At 41.4% G+C, this 19,127-nt stretch overlaps 1 protein-coding gene and 1 long non-coding RNA gene across 4 annotated transcripts in view; one reads left to right on the top strand and one right to left on the bottom strand.

Annotated features, from left to right (window-relative positions):
• Positions 1-17,548, bottom strand: part of LOC142818364 (uncharacterized) — a 35,353-nt gene extending 17,805 nt beyond the window's left edge. The window contains exons 1-3 of one of the 2 annotated variants that reach the window (XR_012895868.1): positions 17,412-17,548; positions 12,312-12,363; positions 4,796-4,971 (exon numbers count right to left, since the gene is read on the bottom strand). This is a non-coding gene — a long non-coding RNA (uncharacterized LOC142818364). The remainder of the gene's footprint in view (positions 1-4,795; positions 4,972-12,311; positions 12,364-17,411) is intronic. The other variant, XR_012895867.1, reaches the window with a different exon arrangement.
• ENTREP2 (endosomal transmembrane epsin interactor 2) overlaps positions 1-19,127 on the top strand; it is a 354,078-nt gene that overhangs the window by 131,597 nt on the left and 203,354 nt on the right. The gene's annotated exons all lie outside the window — the stretch shown is intronic.

Below are 19,127 nucleotides of genomic sequence, written 5' to 3'. Positions count from 1 at the left end.
GTATTGGAGACTTTTTTTTTTATTTTAGAAGGTGAAGAAAGCTTAATTAACCACCATGAGGGGAAGCTGTTCTAGATTTTATTTTAACAAATAGGGGAACTGATTTTGGATTTGAAAGAGGATGGCAGCTTGGATGAAAGTGTTCATGAAATGATTGAGTTCATGATTCTAACAATGTTAGCAACCATTAGGAAAAAGATAGATCATTAAACAGGTAATGTCATAATGCCACTATATAAATCCACGGTACACCTATACCTTGAATATTATATGCAGGTCTGGTCACCCCATATCAAATAAAGATACATGAGAAATAGAAAAGGTACAGAGAAGGGCAACAAATGATTAAGGGTATGAAGCAGCTTCCATATGAGGATAGATTAAGAGAGAAACTACTTTGAAAAGAAACAAGCAAGTGGGGATATGATGGAGGTCTGTAAAATTGTGACTGATGTGGAGAAAGTGAATAAAGAAGTATTATTTACTCCGTCACATAAAACTAGAACACAGGGTTACTCAATTAAATTAATAGTCAGGAGGTTTAAAACAAACAAAAGGAAGTACTTCTTCACACATCACACAGTCAACTTGTGGGGAACTTGTTGGCAGATGTCGTGAAGGCCAAAACTATAATGGATTTTGAAAAAGAACCAGACAGGTTCATAAACAATAGGTCTATCAATGGCTCCTAGACAAGATGGTTAGGGATGGTCGAAGAGTGTCCCTGTGGGTGTTCCACCGTAGGTGCCTGGGGCACATGTAGTTGGAAAAGTTAGATAGCAGTGACCTCGGTAGGTTGCCCAAAAAGGGCAGCAGGCATGCATTGGTGAGGCTTCTCCACATACGCAGGCAGTCATCCCTTCAGTTCTTTCTCTGCTGCTGCCAGCTTCAGTTGGAAGCAAGAGCTACCCTCCAAATAATTTGAAAATCTTGTTAGATAGAGTTAGTTAGCAATGTTAGTTTTTGTGTTAATAGTTGTTAGCTTGTTAAATAGCTGTAGTTCATTAAATTTTTTTCCTCTTGTTGAGGCCCTTTTTACATTTAGCCATTTTTTCTCCCTGGGATGCTTGGTTCCCCGGGTTTCAAGCATTGCCCATCTTGCAGGCTTTCAAGACAGGTATCCATGGTGTCTGATGGACATTCACGGTGTGTTCAGTGCCTCGGACAAGCTCACATCACTTCCTAGCTCAAGCACTGTAAGCAATTCATGGCATGCGTGAGGAAGGCTAGGGAACTTCTGCTGAAGTTTCTCCTATTAGAAAACACCATGGCTGTGTCTACATTGGCACCCCTTTCCGGAAAAGGGATGCTAATGTAGCACGTTGGAATAGGCAAATCCGCGGGGGATTTAAATATCCCCCGCGGCATTTGCATTAACATGGCTGACGCTTTTTTCTGGCTTTTTTCAGCTTCTCCCGCATCATCTGTCACTAGGATACCTCTCTCATTTAGTAAGGGTCCCACACCTTCCCTGACCACCTTTTTGTTAACATGTCTATAGAAACCGTTCTTGTTACCTTTCACACCCTTTGCTAGCTGCAATTCCATTTGTGTTTTGGCCTTTCTGACCAAACCCCTGCAAACTCGAGCAATATATTTATACTCTTCTTTTACTCCTTGTGACCAGTGGAATACAGGATTGCAATCTGTGGTTGGTTTAGTAGGCCCTTACTAGACCCACTAAATTGACCCCTGGGAGCTTGATCTCTGCAGTGTAGATCTCCCGGTAGGTGGAGACAAGGCCTAAGCTTTTGTTTGGTTCTTCCAGATTTTAGAGCTACAAGAGGAGAGAGAACAGTGTGACTGGCAGTTGAAAATAAATCTATAACTCTTGGTATATTTTAAGTTTTAATAAATTAAGAAGAGGGATAGGCTATTTTAAAATAAGCATTGCCAGGAAACAAGCTGAACATATTTTCAAGTCAACAGATGTCTGCCATTGTGACAGTACATTTCATTTGTCAACACAGTACATGCTGTTTCAGTTAGAAAGTTTGTTACGTTTGTTAACATGTTTGGAGTTTGTTTTTTTCCCAGTGCACTATTGAGTTCTCTCTCTTTCTCACACATATGCATGTGCACACTAACAAAGAAGTATAACTAGTACTTTTCATGCATGAAGGCATATAGTGCATATTTTATCACTGCCTATTTCTAGGTAGTGTCAGAAAATGTTCCAGCCAGCCCTAGAAATATTGCTGCAAAAATATATGTATATCACCATACCACAGAAAAATAAAAGTACATCTCTGTCATGTTTTGTTCCTTTGGCAGTTTTAGTTGGCAGGATAGTTTCATTTCAAGTTTTTTAATTAAAGTGTAATGTGCTGCTTGATGATAATCAAAATGGATATAAAATGGCAGTACATATGTAGTCGGCAAGAGTAAGTCTAAAGTCCGACACTGGGTTCCCAAAGTACAAAGGACGCCACACAGGTATCTCTCAAGCACAAACAGTTTATTTCTAATCCCACTGACAGAGACCAGAAACTTCAGGATCTCTACCAAGCATTTATAAACCTCAACTACCCACACGGAGAAATAAAAAAGCAAATTGAAAGAGCCAGACGAATACCTAGAAACCATCTACTTCAAGACAGACCCAAGAAAACCAACAATAGAACACCACTTGTCATCACCTACAGCCCCCAACTTAAACCTCTCGAACGCATTATCAATAAACTACAGCCTATACTGGAACAGGATACTAAACGCCGAGAGACTCTGGGAGACAGACCCATAATCTCCTACAGACAACCACCTAACCTCAAGATGATTCTTACCAACAACCACAGGACATACCACACTAATACCAACCCTGGTACCTTCCCTTGCAACAAACCCAGTTGCCAGCTTTGTCCACATATTCACTCTGCTGATACCATTATTGGACCTAACCAAGTGAGTTATAAGATCAAGAACACATATTCCTGCGCATCCAGAAATATAATTTATGCTATTTACATTGGACAGACGTCTCAGACACTTCACCAAAGGATCAATGCCCATAAAACAGATATTAGACAGGATCACAAAGAAAAAACAGTTTCTTGCCATTTCAACCAGAAAGGACATTGTCTCAACAACTTGATTACCTGCATCCAGCTTCAAAGACCTTTTCAGACCACACTTCAAAGAGAATCATCTGAACTGTCATTCATGCTTAAATTTGACACTTTACACTTAGGTTTAAACAAAGACATTAATTATCGTACCCATTACAAAGATAACTTCCCCAATTATCACCTCTAATATCATTAGCTCACAGACATTTACCTTCCCCCCCCATCCCCCTTCTGTTCTGAAATGTGATTTGTCCTTTTCATATGTGTTCATTTTTTTAATTGTATCCTTTGGTATATATGGTTGTGCCAATTTTCTTCCACTATTTGATCTGAGGAAGTGGGTCTGGCCCACGAAAGCTCATCACCTAATAAACCATCTTGTTAGTCTTTACAGTGCTACATAGTCCTGTATTTTGTTTCAGCTAGGTAAGTGTTTCTTAAACTGTGTTCCGTGGCACACCGGTGTGCCGTGGAGAACAACAGAGTTCAAAATGGCCGCCTGTAAAGGGGCAGGACACTTCTTTTTTTGGGGGGAGTGGGGAGGTTCAAAAAAATTATTGTTTGGTGTTCCTCGGAATTAAAAAGTTTAAGAAACACCAAGCTAGGTCATAATCACTGGCAAAAGTTCCCTTTTATGTGTACACACACACACATACATACAACACAAAGATCTGTTAGTAAATATATTTATTATTAATCAATTTTAAAGTTAGTTAAAATAGAGATACTGACTTTATTCAGTCTCACTGACTGTAGGACACAGATTCTTCACACTCTCAGGTCATATCTGTTCTTTTCCCTGAGGTATGTGTAGATCAAAATCTTCTCTTTAACAAACAGAAGTTACTCCAATATGATATTATCTCAACTACCTTGCCTTTTTAGTCTGTTTTAAGGCATTTCTCTGATGTCAGTGTTATCAGATAAAGGAGAATGGGAGCAACTGGGTAGACTGGCACACAAAGCAGAAAGCATGAGTGGACAACAGGAAATTATTTCAAGGTTGGAAGATTGTGATCTAGTATGAAAAAGTCTTCAGAAGCAACTATCCTCCAGGAACCAGGAGAAGTTTGTTTTATTGGAAAACACTTAGTATATGGGAGGTGGGGAAGAAATCTATGGTTATACTATAAATATGGAAAGCTTCTATTTAAAGAAGCTTTCTCATTCAGAAGACTTATTTACTCTCCTGAATGATATAGGGCTTTCTTGTATTCATTTAATTGATGCTTTCACTCTGTCAGTTTATTTGGTTTAAATAATTTTATTGAAAAAACATTATTATTATCATCATCTGAAATTATTGGGCTAGAATAATATACTGTTTGTGTTAGACTATTGACAATCATGGCTATTTGATCAGCTTCTAATCAAAGAATGGCAAAATGACAGGAAAACCCTATGTATAGGGTACGTGTAAGAGTAGGGATCTGGTACATGTAAGATCTGGTGTGCTTGCAAGCAGTCATTCTGACTTGTAGGCCAGGCAGTTGGCCCACCATGTTCTGATTTGTATGCAAAAAATGGATGGGTTTAAGTATGCTTTTTGAGGGTATATTTAGTTGAATTGTCAAAAGTGAGTCTGTAGAATAGGAGGCATGTTTGAATACTGCTGAAAATTTGGTCCATAATGTGGAAACATAATTTAACTTACATTTAGTAGGAATTTTGAGTGGAATCTCCAAACTTTAGGAGGCATGGTGTCAATAAATCCTTATAATTTTAGATACCTATCTGAAGGCAACTGAGAACCAAACTGGTAATTCACTCTGCTTTTTTTTTAGTTCCATGTCCTCTCTTGCTTCACTGTGGCTCAATTACTTGTTACTCTTCCTTTCTATTCATAATTGTAACAGCTTCTTTTCCATTTCACATTTTCATCCTCCTTTAATCATGTAATTAGATTCTGATAATGAAACAACATAAAATACTTAGAAAAATATTCTGGAAGAAGTTTACCGCCTTTTATATGGATTTTACATTACTTTTGCCTAAATAAATAACTATCCCTATGTTTACTCCACTCAGTTTATGTTATATTACTAAGTATTTCAGTTAGTGCTGCAATTATTATCATGTATGATTTATTAAACACATACTGGAAAGGTATCTGAATATCTAACCAAGAGTATTGTTTGAGATTTGAGGGTTGTATATATCATTCAAGATGACATGACAGTAATAACTACAGCTCTTTTTAGTAATGATTCACTATAGGGATTAATTTTCATTGTTCTCCAAACTTGGGTTGAATGAGATTCTGGAATTCATAATGCTTGTGTCAAGGAGAATTTCCAGACAGTTGTGGACATACCTAATATGGAATGTACTGAATGTGAATATTTGTGTGTGCTTGCATGTGCATGTGTGCTCATAAACTGAATAACTTCCAAAGCAATTGAAATGAGTACAATGTAGTTTTACCTATACGTAATATTTTTCACTCTCAGACCTAAATGCCCACCTCATATTGGTATGTTCTGTTAGATTTTTCACGAAAGAGGTATTTCAATGGTAGATGAAGTGATGCCTGCATTGAATTGATAAAGCACTGTGGGATCTTTAAGAAGAACATATGCAGATGCAAGTTGTTGTTGTTATATGTCATATGCTAGTGCAGATTCCTTTTGAAAGAACTGCTAAATCTTTTTGTTGTGTGGGAGTTGTATAATGTTCCTATTATAGAATTATATACATCCCATGCAATTGTCTCAGTGCTGCCAGAATCACTTTGCATAAAATTAAATTGTGAACGTGTTCTCGGGTGGACTCGATTTTGGATATAGGAGTTAAATTAATACCCAGTGTACTTGCATCCAGATTGCACCAAGGATACTTTGGACAAGGGACTTTAGTCTGATGCAACACACCAGAGGAGGCTGATAGGATCCAGAACAAAATGTGAAAAGTGGCTCTCCGTTCTGAATATTTATTCATTCTTTTTACTTCTGTTTCTTCTACATCGTCTCTCTCTTTCCCTTCCCATCTCATTTGTACTAGTTTGTTTTTGTTCTTGTTCTTAGAAATTATTCTGGAACCAGCCTTCTGAATGGTCCTATTTTTAAAAAAAATATGGAGGGGGAGGGGAGTCTGGCAGCACTCTCTGCTTCTCTATTCTTAAGTTTGTCTGACAAATCACATTATAAAACCATGTTTTCATGTGTTTATGATTCTGCCAGTGTTAACCATTTGATCTTAAATTTTCCATGCTGGACATCTGCCCCAGTCTGAATTTTATTGGAGAATTTCAGCCAAATTGCTTCTGCTGTCACTAAGAATGAAACGATCAAAAATAGGTTGTTTGTCCATACAAACGTTTCTGGTGACTTTTTAAAAATTATTTGACACCTCTGTTCTTTGGACTTGTGATATAAAATTTGGCAAGGGGATGTTCCTTATATCAGGGGTGTGCCTTTTGTTGTCACCATGAAAATCTACCAGAATTTAGCCAAATTATTAGTCTTTGAAAAATTTCAGTTTGCATATGCTCATTAGAGACTTGCTTAACAGCTAAATCTCTGAAGATTTTCTCCCCACTGAGCATGATCCTAGTGCTAACTAGAATGGACATGCACTATCTCCTTAGAATGGTTGGGCAAGCTTCATCATCCATTACTGTGTGTGATGGGATAGTCTATGCACCATCTGTACAGAACAACTGAGCATGCTCCCTCTAGTCTAGGGATTGAGAGGCTCAGAAGAACTTTCTCTCTAATGGTTGCTCCTGACCGGTGTTGGACTTGCCTGGGTACTGGGGGTCTCACTCTCCTGTTCTCTGTCACACACCCTTTCCTTGTTTGTACCCAGATCAAGACCTGGACATGGATTGGGACAGGGACAGATTGGAGGGCGAAAAAAGAAGGAGCTGGTCAAAATTTAGGAAACAGGCAAAAGAGCCTGTGCTCAATAGAGCACATTCCACTCCAGGGCCTAGAATGGAATTGAAGGGTACTGCTGCCCTGCATACACAAACTTGTTAGCAGGGCTAGAGCTCACTTTCTAAAACTGGCATTTCTCTTCAGGCTCTCACGCCTCTAGGCTTTAAAGCCATAGCTGGAATGTCCATATTTTTAGCATGCCAACTTGAGCCCTGGTAGCACAAGTTTGTCTGCTTGTGTTGGGGGCTTTGCTCCCAGTTACATTGTAGACCTTACCCCAAGATTTATGGTTCTTACCATTCCTTTGCTGTTAGCAAATGTCTGTGAAACCCACTGAGAAAGTGTCTCTTTCTGCTGTAGTACTACATAGAGGAACACAACTTACTATTGCTATCAGTTACTCAGGTCAACAACTTACCTTGGAAGGGTGTTCAGAGCTTAACTACCTTAAAGTTAGACAGGTTTTTTTCCCCCCAATAATGTTCCCTTACTGAAGATTAAGCCCGTTACTACTTGTCCTAGATTCAGTGGACATGGAGAAATAATTGATCCCTATCCTTTTTATAACAGACCTTAACATGTTGGTAAACTGTTTTTTCTTTGAGTAATTGCTCATGTAGATTCTACGTAGGCATGTGTGCACTGTACACACAGTCATCAGCAGGTTTTTCCCCTAGCAGTATCCGTAGGTTGGCTGTGGAGATCCCTGGAATGGTGCCGATATGGTGAGGTATACTGTCCATTGCTGAGTTTGATACTGCTTACTGCCAGTGATGGTTCTTGAAGCTTATCACTCACCTGCCTTGAGCAAGCATTTTTCCTAGCTTTGTAGTGTAAATATTTGTTTAGTTCTAGTAGTTAGCAGTAGTTATAAGTGTATATATTAGTGAGGGGGCTAGTCGTCTTCCCCTTCCCTGGGGACTGGGGCATGCCTCAGTCCCACAGCTTTAAACCCTGTGTTTCTGGCCAAAAGTTTATGCCAACAGGAAACTCCCATGAGTCTTGCCTTAAATGTTTGAGAGTGGCACATCTCATGGTTAAGTAGAAAATTTGCAAGGATTTCAGCTGAGAACGTGCAGGGTCGGAGACTATAGATTTATACTTCTACTTATGGAATCTTTCCTGTTCCCACAACCAGCACAGTTGGGCCCAGTGCCAAAGCAGGCCTCCTCTGGGCAATAGTGCACCATCCTTGACGTGGGGCACCATGGCACCGCAAAAGGATATGCCTCTAAGACACCATGGCACTGACATTCTCTGGCACTGAAGACTTCGGCACTGACTTCGCAGCACTGTTCTCAGTTCCTGGGACCCTACAAGCAATAGAAGTACCCAGAGAGGGAAGGATCTCCTACACCCGAGGCAAGCAAGTCCAAAGGAGTGCGCCCCACATTAGGACACCTTATGGTGCAGAGAGATCAGCCAGCACCATCGACAACCTGGGCTGTCGAGTCCAGTACCAGTGGATTCTCTTACTAGGGTTAGCCAGGTGGGGGATGTGGACATGCCATCTACCCGGATCAAGACGACATCCAGTGGCTTTGCATACCCCAGGGGCTTTCTGAGGCAACAAACAGGGCACTCTCCAGAGGCAAACCAGCTATGATGTGGCTCTGGCTCTCATCTTAGCACGATTTTGGGAGAAGAAACAGTCATCAGAGGTGTAGGAGGTCTCCTAATGCCCCTAATAATCAAGGACAGTCCTCATCCAGCAATCTCTTGACACCAAAAAGAACTTGCTGACTCTACCTGAGAGCAAGCCACTTCCACTGCACTTCTTCCTCATGTCCCTATCCAAGACATTTGTAGGGCAGCAACTGGTCATCCATCCAGACCTTTACATCTCACTACTCCCATTCGTAAACACACAAGAGATGGCACTGCCTTTGGAAGGGCAGTATTGCGGTCTGCAAATCGGTGATCTCCAACCCCTCCATCTCATTGGGAGTCATCTACTTAGGATCAACTTGAGCAATCACTCGAACAAGAAAAAATGGTTACTTACCTTTTGTAACTGTTGTTCTTCGAGATGTGTTGCTCACATCCATTCCAGTACCCTCCCACCTGTCTTCCCACTAGTACCCTCCCGCCTGTCTTCTGTCAGAGTATTTCTGGCAAGAAGGAACTCAGCGGGGTGGGAGGGAGCGTAGGGTCAGCAGTGGACTGTATACATGACCATATTGGCACCACTCCAGAGGTCTCCATAGACAACCTATTGATATTGCTAGGGGAAAAACCTTCTGATGACCATGCACGTGGCTCACACACATCTATTTGGAATGGACATGAGCAACACATCTCAAGGAACAACAGTTATGAAAAGTAAGTAACAGGTTTTTTTCTGATCCCCCTTGGTCATTTTTTCTTAAGATTAAACTATGCCTTATTTTTTAAACATTTCCTCTGAAGTAAAAATTTCTGGAGTGTTTATCAATATTTTTGTACCCTTTTGGTTAAGTCTAGTTGATCCACATCCTTCTTAAATTGTACCACCCATAATTGGACACAGTACTACAGCTGAGGCCTCATGGTTGCTGACTGGTGTGGGATAATCACTTCCTGTCTTACCACTGTTAATACACTCCAAAATATTAGACTTTTTTGCAACTGTATCACATTATTAGTTCATATTCATTTTTTGATCCACTATAGCCCCTAGCTCCTTTTCAGCAGTATTACTACCTAACCGTTTTGTATTTGTGCATTTGACTTTTTTCCTTCTCACATGCTTTTGTCTTTATTTAATTTTGTTGATTTCAGTATAGTTCTCCAATTTGTCAAGGTCTTTTTTGAATTCTGATCCCCTTCTCCACTGTGCTTGCAACTCCTCCCTGCTTAGTGTCATCTGCAGATTTTCTATGCATATTCTCCATTACATTATCCAAGTCATTAACAAAAACACTGAATACCATTAGACCACAGTACCCTGGGTGTCCATCAGCCCAGATGGACAGCAAACCATTAAAAAACTGCTCTTTGAGTACAGGCAGTCCCCGGGTTACGTACAAGATAGGGACTGTAGGTTTGTTCTTAAGTTGAATCTGTATGTAAGTCGGAACTGGCGTCCAGATTCAGCCGCTGCTGAAACTGACCGCCAGTTCTGACTTACATACAGATTCAGCTTAAGAACCCCAAGTCAGCTGCTGCTGAAACTGATCAGCAGCTGATTCCAGGAAGCCCGGGGCAGAGCAACTGCTGACTTGGGGACGTCTGGGGCAGAGTAGCTGGGGTGCTGCTGGGTTGCTCTAGTAGCACCGCTCCTCGGCGCTACTGGACCAACCCAGCAGCACCCCAGCTGCTCTGCCCCAGGAGTCCTGATTCAGCCACTGCTGAAACTGACCAGCAGCGGCTGAATCAGGATGCCTGGGGCAGAGCAGTTGGGGTGCTGCCGGGTTGGTCCAGTAGTGCCCAGAGCGGCGCTGCAGGACCAACCGGCAGAGCCCCAGCTGCTCTGCCCCAGGGTCCACAACAAAAGCCTGGTCTGCTGGGGGGGGGCACACTAGCTGCGCCCCCCCCAGCAGACCAGGGACACAGGGAGCAAAGCGGCAGCGGGGGGTGCCTCACCTCTGAGGCTTTGCTCTGGCCAGACCGCTTTGCTCCCGGTGCCCCTGGTTTGCTGGAGACGGTCCCCAGCAGACCAGGGGCACCGGGAGGAAACCCGCAGCCGCGGCTGGGTCCCCGCGCTTCTGAGGCTTTGCTCTGGCAAAGCCTCAGAAGCGCGGGAACCCGCCGCTGCTGCGGGTTTGCTCCCGGTGTCCCTGGTCTGCTGGAGACGGTCCCCAGCAGACCAGGGCAGCTGGAGCAGCTTTTCTCGCCCCGGAGCTCCAGGTGGCTGACCGCTGCCTGTGAGCTCCGGGGCGAGAAAGCCCCATTCGTAAGTGCGGATCCGACGTAAGTCGGGGGCTGCCTGTATGTTCTTTCAACCACTTGTGAACCCACCATACCGTAATTTTATCTGGACCCCATTTCCCTGGTTTGCTGTTCGTAGAATGAGATTCTATCCCTGCCTCTGCAATAGAGTTTGTGATGCTAGGTGAGCCACTTAAATCACAGGTGGTTATTAACTTGTGGTCCTCATTTTCTGGGGAATTTGACACCCTGGGCCTGATTTGCAGAGGTTTTGATTACTTACAATTGTAACTGAAGTCAATGGGAACTGTGCACAAATCTTAAAATGCTATATAAAGCTAAGTACTCTTAAAAATCAGGTCCTAGATAGATTTAATAGACTGGGTATCCAGAATCAGGGTTGGGTTTTTTTAATTCTCTTTCTGCCTCAGCTCCCTGTCTGTGAAGAAGGGGATAATGCTACCTCCCCACATCGCAAAGTATGTGAAGGTCAAGTAAAATTTGTGAAGCACTCAGATGCTATAGTGATCAGTACCCATATGGAAGCCCAAGAGGATACTAATAATTCTTTCATTAGGGCACGGTTTTAGTGATCTGACCTAGGACAATACATTGAACAGTGAGAAGACAAAATATTGAAAAGCTGCTTGTTAATCATATACTGTCCATCATGTGCACTGATTAAAGCAGAGATTCTATTGAGAAAATAGTATGTGATCAGTGCTACACTTCTTGGGCACACCGAGGGCTGTGAGGCATCTCACTTCCTTCTGCCCTTAGCATGAGCATGCCTTGTCTCTGCCTGCTGAGGGTCAGTTCCCCAGCTTTACTAGCCTCTGGCAACACAGACCCTGCAGGTCTCTGCAGACCCTGCAGTCTCTTTATGGTTTGATGCTACGCCCATTCTAACCCTCAAGTCCTCCAAGAATCCCAATCCCTGATCCATTGGACATTCATAGCATTCCCAAATCCTCTTTTCCCAAAGGAACAATCCACCCTACCTAACCAGATACACTTTATATTTCAGTTCCACACAGCACACTGCTCTTAGGTAAGTTTGTGGTAAAAACAAGAAGTAATATAAAGAACAGAGATTCAAGTGATAAAATGTAGAAATATTGTAAACAAAGGCTTATATATATAATAATACAGACATTATGGATCTTATATGTCTTTGGATACCCACCTGCCTCCCCCCATGCTAATAAAAGTTTTGCTCACTCCAAAGTATCTCCAGAATTTTTCAGCCACAACAGGCTTTGATCCTTTTTTTCATGAATCAGAGACTGCTTACTACTTAGATGAAGAATGCAGTGAGTCCCTGTACCTACAATTATAGTCCCAAAATTCATTGTCTTCACTTATTAGAAGGACTCCCTCCTGCTGATTTATTTCTTCTTCTTCTTTTTTCTCTTGAAGATTTACAATCTCTTCAAGCACATTTGGCTGACACTGTAAATTGCGAACTGCCTAATACTCAATTTACATATAGAAAATTATATAGGTAAACATCTCCTACCTGAAATATACTAGGTTAGCAATCTCTGCTTGGCCAGCCGCTATTCATATACCTGAAAAACATAATTCAGTATATTAACATAACTTTACATATACTCTCCATATATATATTGTCTAATGATTATGATGGCCAGTGTGACAAACAAGGGTTTCAATGAAGACCTTGCATGACACCATTTGGTGAACCTAGTGTGAAGAAACAAGACCTGAGTGATCCCTGTAACCCTTCTGCATCTCTAACAGTTCTCACTAAAGTGTCCTTGTGTCACAATCATGTAATTAAAGACTGTATCATAATATCTTAAAGTTAGGGTTGCCAGATGGTTTAACCAAAAATACCAAACACCCCTTCTCCCCCCCCAAAAAAAACCACTGGGGAAATTCTGCTGAAAAAAAAGGGGGGGGGGGGAGGATCAAAGTTGTTGAGAAAAAAAAAGGGGGGGGGGCGCCCTGAGAGATAAGGGGGAAAAAAAAGAAATAAAAAAAACCCAGCATGGCCCCTTTAAGAGCAGGATCTGGGCTCTGCCATTCTTAACAGGCTGCCAGGGTAGCAGCACAGTGAGGGCAATAGTAACAGCAGCTCTTACTGAGCATGCTCAGTTGCACTACACATGCTCAGTATGCCCTAGGTATGACTTTCTGAGAGGCGGCTGATTGCGACGCTACACCCAGGCAGGCAGTCGCTATCTTCTCTGCCTTCTCTCCCTGCTCCGGACCAGACAGCTCCCCTACAGAACCAGCTAAGGGGGGGTGGAAGTGGGCATGCTAGGCCCGGTTGCTTATGGTTGCCAGGTGTCCGGTATTGACCTGGACAGTCTGGTACTTTCGCCCCCTGTCCGGGAAAAAAATCAGACAATACCAGTATTTTCTGCATTTTTTTACCTGAGAGAAGGCTAAAATACCGTACTGTCCGGGTCAATACCAGACATCTGGCAACCCTACTTAGAGTGCTCCAAACGCTTCACATTAAATGTACCCAGGCAACTCTAGAGCTGGCATTTCCAAACTTTTTAGTGCTTTACTTTGCAACCTTAACCCTCTAACATATTTTTGTATATAACATTTATATTTATTTTGTCAAAGAATCTGAGTGAAATAGCTATGGTGACGCTGTCTGATAAGCACGTATCTGATTCAGAGAGAGAAGGCAGATGAGTTAATCAGCAAGATTTCAGGCTATTCCTTTCAGTGTGTGGTGTGCTGTTTACTTAAGAAAATTAATCACAACTCCCCCAAATTTACACACTTGCTCTCATATCACACAGCAAACTCCTCTCATCCATTCAGACAGCTGGCTAGATACTACCCCTTCAATCAGTTGCTGTTCTTACATTCTCTGCAGTTCTCTCTTCCAGGGGCTGGGTTATCTTCCCTTTGTCTCCCTACAACAGTATCATGTATCCTGATCCCCTATACAAGGTAATCTGAGGGCAGAATTTGTTTTAGAATCTGATGATGTTTAAGTCCTCTCAGTCCTTGCCGTTTATGCTTCTAATTTAATTTGTCATTGAGCTAGTGACTACTGTTCAACTGCGGTGTGGATTTATGCTCAGTAATTACTTTTGTGTTAGTCATTTTTCTGCATTGGCATAATTCTAGCAAACAAGCTTTAATAAGGGCAGTGCAGATGCCCTTTGTTATTTCATTTTTACATAATATCAGAAAATATCTGGTCTGTAATAGAAAAAACCTCATGACATTGAAAATATCATTTCTCTCTTAATAATAGCTCTGTCAAAAAGTGTGGCATACTTGAACTGGGCAGAGAATGGTCATTTCGTTCATGGAGGATTTTTGGTTTTATTCTTTTTAGGAATGTCATTTAATCACAGTTAACTCATGTAATTAATCTATTAAAAATTAATCATGATTAATCACAGTTTTAATCACACTTAAGAAATTGGAAATTATTAAATATTTTGGATTTTTTTGCATTTTCAAATACACTGATTTAAATTACAGCACATAATACAAAGTGAACAGTGCTCATTTTATATTATTATTATTACAAATATTTGCACAGTAAAAATGATAAAAGTAATAATTTTCAATTCATCTCATACAAGTACTGTAATGTAATCTTTTTATTGTGAAAGTGCAACTTACAAAGTAGATTATTTTTGTTACATAACTACACTCAAAAACAAAATAATGTTTAGACCCTTCATGTCCATTCAGTCCTACTTCATATTCAACCAATCACTTAAGCCATGCCTAAACTAGGAAACTATTTCAAAATTAATAAATTTGACTGAATAACTCCTGATTTAATAAATTCAAACTAGTATGTTCACTCTTTAGGGAAGCCTCGAAATTAGTCCAAGACAGGATCTGTTAATGTGGATACACTATCGTCAACTTAGAGCCCCAGAAAGCTCTAGGGAGTAATTAATTTGAATTACTCTGGGGAGTAATTATTTCAAAATAATTATTTCGGAATTAGCATTACTCTTGATGAAAAGCAGGAGTACAGTTTTTGAATTCTGCGGCCTGTAATTTTGAACTAACGAGCTTGGTAGTGTGGATGCTCCGCTTATAAATGCAACCTTGGGGTGGAAAGGTTATTTAGAAATAGTGTAGAACTGGGCTTAGAGAAACAAGTTTGTTTGCATTCAGGATAATGTTGCCTGCTTCTTATTTACAGTGTCACCTGAAACTGAGGACAGGTGTTCACATGGCACTTATGTAGCCAGAATTGCAAGGTATTTATGTTCCAGATATGCTAAATATTCATATGTCACTTCATGCTTCAGTCCCCATTCCAAGGGACAGACTTCAATGCTCATCACTCAAATTAATAATGTATTAATTAAATTTGTGTCTGACTCCTTAGGGAAGAATTTTACGTCTCCTGCTCTGTTTTATCTGTATTCTGCAATATATTTAATGTTACAGCAATCTCTGATGATGACCCAGTACATGTTTGTTTTAAGAACACTTTTCTTTCAAATTTGGCAAGGAACAATGTGAGATTTCTAAACATAGCTACTGCACTTGACCCAAGGTTTAAGATTATGGTGATGAAAATGAACATGTATTGGTTTGCACTACTTAGGACCATTATCAAGCAGAACCTCTAATTATCAAACACATGTCCTCTGGAAAATGGTGGACAGAATATGAAGGGATATATGAATTCTTAATGCATCTGGCACGTTAATATCTTGCAACACCAGCTACCAGAGTGCCATGCAAATGCTTCTTCTTACTTTCAGGTGACACTGTAAACGGGAAACGGGCAGCGTTATCTTCCGCAAATCTAAACCCCCCAAAAAATCTTGTTTGTTTGAGCAATTGGCTCAACAAGGAGAGGGGCTGAGTTAACTTGTGGGTTCTAAAGTTTTACATTTTTTATTTTTGAATGAAGTTTGTACATAATTCTACATTTGTAAGTTCAACTTTCATGATAAAGAAATGAACATCCCATGTAAGCAAAGTTAAAGCTCCCTTAGTTTTACCAGGGAACAGTATACCTGGTGGATATGATCAGGTAGGAATTTTTTCTGTGTAGGGAAGTTTTTGAGTGGTGTTTATCTATTCTAACTAACATAAACCATCTCGCTCCCTTTCTGTATCTTTTTACACAGATGCATGGCCCATATGGGTATTAGCTATAGGCAACCCTAGTATTAATGCAACCCTGGAACCTTCAGCTGCTCTAAACAGAGTAAATGCAAAGGTTAGCAGAGACATTCTGAGCATTTATGGGGCCTTCAACTGCACTATTAAACTGGTGCCCTCATGCCCAACAAAAGAAGAGGGAAGGCCCGATGATTTTTTAGAGATGCGATTTTATAATCTTCAGCAACACACTAATGAAATATTTTATAGCAGATTTTAAACTAAGGTCCTATGACTATCACAGTCAATTTAGAAACTGATGGTATAAATCCAGGTTTGGCAATGCCTGTTAAATGGCTTCATTACCACTTGAGTGGCTCTTTTGCAGGTTCAATGTTCTGCTAATAGATCTGGCAGGCTTTTTCACTTTTAAGTTAACTCGATCCTCTTCAGAGGAAGTAGATCTTCAGAGCTCAAAAGAGGAAGAGATGGGTAGACATTCAGACCCTGTGGTGCCCCAAATATTTGGGTGCCCTGTGTAGAGTTGCCAGATGGTCTCCCAAAAAATACTGGACACGCAGTATTTTTTGGTCAAGCAAAAGAAAAGAAAAGAAAAGAGAACACCGGGTGCCCAGAGCGACGATCACAACCCTGCCTCCCAGCTGGGACTCCCAGGCTGGGAGGTGGGGCCATGATTGGCGCTGGGAGCCTGTGATTGCGCAGAAGCCTTGCGGAGCTAGGGGGAGTGGCTAGGATTCCCAGCCACTCCCTCCGCCCCAGCAAGACTTCTGAAGCACCCAGAGCGGTGACTGCAGTCCTGCCTACCAGCTGGGATTCCCCACCTGGGAGGCGGGGCCGTGATCACTGCTCTGGGCGCTTCAGAAGCCTTGCGGGGGACTCCCAGCCACTCCCTCCACCCCTGCCGGGCTTCTGTGCAATCACAGGCTCCTAGCACCGATCGTGGCCCCGCCTTCCAGCCGCTCCCCTCGCCCATGCCAGGCTTCCGTCCGGTGCGCAGCCGGAAAAATCAGAGAGTATCGGACATTGCACATGTCCGGTGTTCTCTGATTTTTTTTTACCAGACAAAGAGCGCAAATACCAGACTGTCTGGTAGAATACCGGACACCTGGCAACCCTAGCCATATGCATCTGCTTATCACACATATGAGTAAGGATGGCCCTGAAGGTCGGACTGCGTTCTAGCATTTTCTACTGGCAGTTAAGGTTTACCCTGCTGTTTGTAAACTCTGTCTGCATTTCATTTCACAAAGGTTTTATACATATATGAACTTTCGCTTTTAGATTAAGAAAATGTTCCATCTTCACCCAATAAGCACGGTTCTTTCTCGGACTCCCTGCTTGCTTTTTTTCTCCTACATTTTGACAGGGAAACAGTTTATTAAAATCATAATATCCTGTTAAACCTTAGTTAGTTTTTGTATATTCTTACACAGCTTGCCATTACCATGGTATCCAAATGCCTGTCTCTGCTGTTAGCGCAACTTGATTAGTAGAAAACTCACCAAAAATTGGCACTTGCCTTTTTAACTCTGACATCTGGTGATTTCTGCAGGAAAACCTATTTTTTCCCCTTTTCCTTTCATGGGTATCATTTCTTTCATTCATTTTCTCTTTTTTCTTCCATGGTCTTGTTTCTCTTCTCCAGTTCACTGTATTTTATTGTTCTGTTCTCTGTTTTTATATATCCTTCTTAAGGATTTTTGTTTCCTGCTTGTCTCTGTCTCTCATCTCACCCTTTCTTCCAGGGTTGCCTACTCTTCAGCCCAACTGCCATCAGTTGTCACTCTGTCAGAATCTAAGCTCTTCAGTGGCACATCCACCTGCTAATTAGCTACCTCAGATAGCAAGAATTTAAAAGACCAAAACAGTTTTTTCCTGAAGAGCAGACAAAACCTGCTAAGGCATTTCATTGTCCATTTCCTACATAAGGATACCGTAGTTACCCTTAAACTGACTGTGATACTCCCTCTCTGCTCGCTGTACATAATGTTGCCATGGTAACGTTAATACTGGCACAGCAAAACACAACATGGAAATCTGTTAGTGTTCCAATATCTTTGCTGCTGTTTAAATTAAAGGTCTGAGACGGTGTTACATTTGCCTCTCTCCAGTCCTTCAGTAATTCCCCTGTTCTCACATACCTTCTAAATATATCTGTTAATGGTTCTTCCATCTCATTTACTCCTCGTTTTAGAAATTGAGGCTGCATCCCATCTGGTCCTATAGTTTTGGCAGTCTTTACACTTTCTAATTTCCTAAACACTTTCTGGCATGAATCTGGTTTCTGTCAGTATTTCTTCTTCCTCTCTGGGAAATTAATGTCTGTTTCTGACATCTGTCTTCCGTCCTTTGTGAACAGTAGAGCAAATAAATTTTGTTGAGCCACATCTCTCACTCTCCTTTCAGTAAAATACCTTTTTCATCGCTCAGAGGCCTACTGCCTTGTTCATTGTTCACTTTTCTTTTTGTTCTAGAAACATTTCATAATGTTTATCTTTACCTCTTTTGAAGACTTCCTTTTGTTCCCTATTTGGTTGTTCTAAGATTATATATTACATTTTGGATTTTTTCCAGTTCTCCTCCTATATTGTAGGCCTGGGGGCAACAAAGTTTACATATAGTAAGTAAGAAGTTTAATAGTTTAAAATCCTAATTACAAGAATTGGGGCTAAGTTTTTCAGGCAAATATATGGTAATTTGAGAGCGCGGATAGGCAGAGCATGTCATGGATGCAGATTTCTATCTGTGGATGCACGTAGCTGTAGATAGAAATTGGTATCTGCTAAACCGCAGGACTACTCCTGGGAACCACAGCATCCAAAAGGAAGAGAACATGTTGCCATCGCTCCCAGGCACCAGCGCTCTCCACCAGCATCTCCTTCTGACCATGGGATAATACGATCCTTGATAGGAGATGCATATGTATGGAAGGGCCAAAGGTGGCACAGCTGCACAACCAGCAGCAACTACTAGCACGGGGCTCATGGGAGCAGTAACACCTGTTGTTCTTCTTTGGTTCTGGCAGTAAAGCTCTGGAGTTTAGCAGATACTGGTTTCTATCTGTGGATAACCACATCTGCAGAGAGAAATTTGTATCCATGCAGGACTCTACTGGATAGGATTGTTTAGCCATGTCAGCACCAGTAGAGAACAGGTTCTTTCAAAGAAGGAATAAAAGGTGCATAATGACTTAGATGGGAAGGAGAAAGTGTGTTAATCAACTGAGAAAGTTCTA

The sequence above is a fragment of the Pelodiscus sinensis genome, chromosome 14 (assembly GCF_049634645.1).
Source record: "Pelodiscus sinensis isolate JC-2024 chromosome 14, ASM4963464v1, whole genome shotgun sequence".
Taxonomy (NCBI): Eukaryota; Metazoa; Chordata; order Testudines; family Trionychidae; genus Pelodiscus; species Pelodiscus sinensis.
Note: the sequence above shows the minus strand (reverse complement) of the source record. Positions and strands in the feature narration are given on the sequence as shown.